Genomic DNA, 4,666 nt, shown 5'->3' on the forward strand with positions numbered 1-4,666 from the left:
GGGCGGGGCACAAGCAAGGTGTAACAGAACATGGAAAAGGGCCCATCCATTGGCCCATGTTCGCTTGTGGTGTTCTATCATGGGTGTCTTCTGGGAGCTCCTCAGGGTTTAAAGCCTTCTAGAAGCCCCTAAGCATGCAATTGGCTGTCAACTTTGCCCTTAGAAATTTTAGTTTGACACAAAATCTTGCAGCATTTGTCTTTAAGGAATCCAGACCTGCTGTACTATTTCCTGTCTCCCTGGGTTGCTCCCTCTGTTTACAGAGACCACATGCAGCTCTAAGGCCATCGGAGAAAGCCTTTTCTATTCTCTGCAGCTCCACGCTGGGCCAGCGGGCCAGCCTTTTCCTTATAACTCCTCTCAATAGTTCTATCTGGCCCACTGAGCTAGGGTTCAAACATGGCTTCTCTTATTCCTAGTTCCCTTAATAGCATCAGCCCCTCTGGTCCTCCAGCCCCTGTTTGTGAGGACTGCAGACAGAGATAACAAACGTTCCTAATGGCTCTGATATTTCCTCTCCCTGTAAAATTATGCAGCCTTTGCCTTCAGGAGGGCTGGGTCTTTAATTCCTCAGTCTCCCCTGCCTCTACAGCAGTTGGACGGAGCCTAAGCATTCCCACGACCTCACAAGGCATGCTGTGACTTGCTCTTTCATTGCTTTTTAAGAAAGTCTTTCATAGCTATTACAAATAAAACTGCTATAAATGTAATTGAGCAGGTGTCCTTGTGGTATCATAGAGCATCCTTTGGGTATATGCCAAGAGTGGTATAGCTGGGGCTTGAGGTAGACCAATTCCCTAAGAAACCACCATACTGATTTACAAAGTGACTGTACAAGTTTGCACTCCCACCAGCAAGGGAGGAGTGTTCCTTTTGCTCCACATCTTCCCCAGCATGAGCTGTCATTTGTGGTTTTGATCTTGTCCATTCTGATAATGTAAAATGGAATCTTAGAGTCTTTGATGGATAGCCAGAAACTTGAAACAGCCTAGATGTCCCTCAACTAAAGAAAATGTGGTACATCTACACAATGGAATTACTCAGTTACTCAGCTGTTAAAAACAATGACATAAGGAGATTTCAGGCAAAATACAGAAAGAAAAACTATACTCACAATTGGGCATTATCTGTAAAGGATAATCCACAAACCCAGACAAGCTAAGCAACAAGGAGGGCTCAAAAGGGGACACTTACTACCTTGATATGGGAATCCCCTCTGTAGGCTGTGAATACCATTGGTTAATAAAGAATCTGTCTTGGCCTGGCATGGAATAGAGGTAGGCAGGGAAAACTAAACCGAATGCTGGGAGAAAGAAGGCGGAGTCAGGAGATGCCACGTAGCCACCTCCAGCCACATTATACAGCGCGACAGAGGGACAGAGGGTGGGGAATTAGAGACAAAGACTGGAGATAGAGGAAGAGGGAGAAGGGGACAGAAACAAGGAAACGGAAGCAAGGGTGTTTGTTCCAGAGGACAGAAGACTGCCTCTGGATAGAGAGGAGACAGCTATGGCACATAGGCAAATGGCATTTTGTAAACGTAAAATCCTGTGTTAGGATAAGGTGTTTGACGTTAATGGAGCATGCTAATTAGGTGAGCCAAGGGAGTCTTCTTGCTGCGTTTCAATTCTTTGATAGCTGGACCTTGGTAATCAGCCTCAGGAGGAGGGATTGGCCAAACTAGGGAAGGGACCTTGGGGGCTAGCTTCAGGAATGTAATCTAACAGTTTTTAGCAAGACTGATAGAACTGGGGAGAAGGGCAAGGCCTGCCAGAGCCACAAGCTTGGAGTGGGCTAGTGTCCTTTGTCCTGCTGTTTTGGGGACTGAAAAGACGCACTTCTGCATGGGAACCTTTTCTTCCTTTGAGAGTAGGCCCTGCCGTGCAGCCCAGTTTATCCTTGTAATCTCCTACCGTGGCGTCCCAGGTACAGGGACTACAGACATGCGCCTTGGATTTAAATCTTTAATAAAATTAAGCAAGAGATGCAGAAGCTGGTCTCGGGACTCTCACAGTCATAAAAAGGACGTCTTTCCAAACCCTGCAAGGTTTAGGAGAAGTCATGTTTATTAAAGCAAGGAGCACAGCCAGATGTGAGCTCACGACTGGACGCAGGAAACAGGGCACAGCGATGCCAACCAGCAGGAGCCTTACACAGCCCAGGCAGAACTGAAAAGACAGCTATCAACTCCACTTCAGTTCCTCTGTGTGTCCTCTATAAAGAGCTGACATTTTTCCAGCAGGTGTGGCAAAACACTTGGCTACTGCGCTTGCACGCCACACCCCCTTCTCTCACATCCTTGGTCTAATTACTGTTTTCTTCTCCTTTCCCATATAAGAAAGAACACTGGCAAGTTCGCCACTTTGCAAGTTTGCTTTGCTGAACTACTGAGGGGAGATGCAGGACTTGCCTTAGCCTTTTTATTTTTAAATTGGGCTTTTTATTTTTTTCCACTTGAGGGAGGTTGGTTCCTGTTTTGAATAAGGATCTTCTGGAGTTCAGGCTGGCGTTGAAGTTACTAGGCAACCTTTGTGCTCCTCCTACACGTCTTTCTTGTGCTCGGCTCCCAGGCAGTGTGCCACCCACCATGCTGGGACTTTATGTGGTACTAGAGACCAAAGCCAGAGCCGGTTGCCAAGTGAGACAGACCAGCACTGAGCAAGATACTCAGCCCTGGTTTTTGGTTTGGTTTGGTTTGGTTTGGTTTTTCGAGACAGGTTTTCTCTGTAGCTTTGGAGCCTATCCTGAAAACTAGCTCTTGTAGACCAGGCTGGCCTCGAACTCACAGAGATCCGCCTGCTTCTGCCTCCCGAGTGCTGGGATTAAAGGCGTGCACCATCACCGCCCAGCCTTTTTGTTTGTTTCTTTTCATTATTCCTAATCATGTTGGTCCCCGGTAATATCACAAACAAATAAAAAAACACAAACACGGATAAGCAATGCTCAGAAGTTTCGGCAGCCACAGAGTGCAGAGGAGTCAACCTGAGCCAGCCTTGAAGCACCAGCTCCTTGTCTGGCTCTGCTCTGTCCTGCCAGTGTGTCCGACTCTCAGACCCACGCCGCAGCTGCTGCTCAGAGAGAGGAGCAGAAGCCAGAACCCTCAGAAAGTGCAGCCTGCATCTCCAAGGCCTGATCTGTGTGGCTGGCCAGCCCTGGCAACAAAGGAGGCGAGGAACTTGATAGCTTTGTTTTTGTAGCCTTCACAGCGCAAGAGGCCGTAGCAAAGTGTGCCCAACATGTATCGAGTACCCCGGTTTATGTAGGACATTCACACATGACCTACATAATCACTCTGCCTAATCACACCAATCAGATTAACCCACCAGTCTCTGGCCTGGCCAGAGAGCCCACCAGACCTCGTCTTTCCCTTTCGTAGCTGTCTGTTTCAGCGTGCTTGATTCCCTGCTGTTTCACTCGTTCCTTTCGTTCCTTTCAAGACTTCCATTCATGCTGGGTGCTCTCTTCCATACCCAGGCCCGGGAGCCAGGATGCGGGCGTTCTGCAGCTGAAGGTGTATTTGTGCTAGACCTGACTGCACATGGCAGGTTAATGCCAGAACTAGACCATAGCCACAGGGATGTTCTCTTTCCCTCCCTCAAAACAGTCTGGATTCTGGGTGAGGACTACTGGAAGGTCCAGGGCCTTGAGTTCCTGCCATGTTGTCCTACCATCTTCTGCCTGCAGTTTCCTGGACATTCAGGCTCAGAAATCCGTGCAAACAAAAGACAAGACTTCCTGTTTGACATTGGTAGTTCTATGCTCTGTCCACTAGATGGCAGCATGGACACATCTAAAGTACGCAGCTGGTTGCAATGCCTCGTCTAAAAGCTCACAAAACTGGAATTCTCAAAGTCCTCCGGAGGAGCCTGAACTCCACCTCCCAGCATGCATTTAACCAACATGTGACTTCTCCTCCACAAAGATCTGAAGTCTGTCTTCTGAAGGAATCTGGAGGACCGTGTGGACTCACTATTCTAAAGTAAGATTTTTCTAATGGTTTATAACAAAACTCTGGGGGAATGGCACGTGGAACTTGTGTGGCCTTGTTCTCCATATCGCTTTTTAGAATGGCATAACTCCTTAAAGGGGTTGGAAACCCTCCTGTATGTGTTTGTATTTGAAAACAGCTCAAGAACGAGAACTTTTCCAGTATCTGTACTAAGTAAACTTTGGCTCGTGAAAATACTTGAAATTCCTTGAAAGTGCTCTGAGCCTCTCCTACTAGAAATCCAAGGTGTTACTCTGAGCGGCCAGGGGCTGCCTCCTAAGCCTGGTTAAAGGGAGCACAGTCCTGAGTCTGTTTCTTAGGACCCTTTTAAGGAGTAAAATCACGAGTACTTGCAAGGCAGGTTTACAGAAGACAACGAAACAGTAAGTACGGAATAATCTCGAAAATCCTGCAGCCATCACCATATGGTCCCCATGTGGTCACCATAAATATTGGGAGGGTTTGGATATTTCCAAAAAACAAGTCAGGGTCATGAGTTGGGGCAGGTCAGGTTCCAGACAACACAGCATGGTGGTTCCTGCCTTCAGAATGGAGACAGACACCCCATGCCCCGTACAAAAGGAAGGTATGGGCTGTGATTTGGTTTTCCAGCCCTTCTGGTCAGTGAATCTTTTTTTTTTTTTTTTTTTTTTTTTCGTTATACGAGATTAAGCATGG

General features: G+C 47.3%; 1 protein-coding gene across 4 annotated transcripts in view; it reads left to right on the forward strand.

Moving 5' to 3' along the window:
* The first annotated feature begins 3,885 nt into the window (after positions 1-3,885).
* The window catches only part of Bdh2 (3-hydroxybutyrate dehydrogenase 2), a 22,851-nt gene continuing 22,070 nt past the window's right edge, over positions 3,886-4,666 (forward strand). For all 4 annotated transcript variants that reach the window (XM_013349950.1, XM_013349951.1, XM_005357318.1 and 1 more), the window contains exon 1: positions 3,886-3,979. The gene's annotated coding sequence lies outside the window, so the exon portion shown is untranslated. The remainder of the gene's footprint in view (positions 3,980-4,666) is intronic.

This window comes from Microtus ochrogaster, chromosome 21 (genome assembly GCF_000317375.1).
Source record: "Microtus ochrogaster isolate Prairie Vole_2 chromosome 21, MicOch1.0, whole genome shotgun sequence".
Taxonomy (NCBI): Eukaryota; Metazoa; Chordata; class Mammalia; order Rodentia; family Cricetidae; genus Microtus; species Microtus ochrogaster.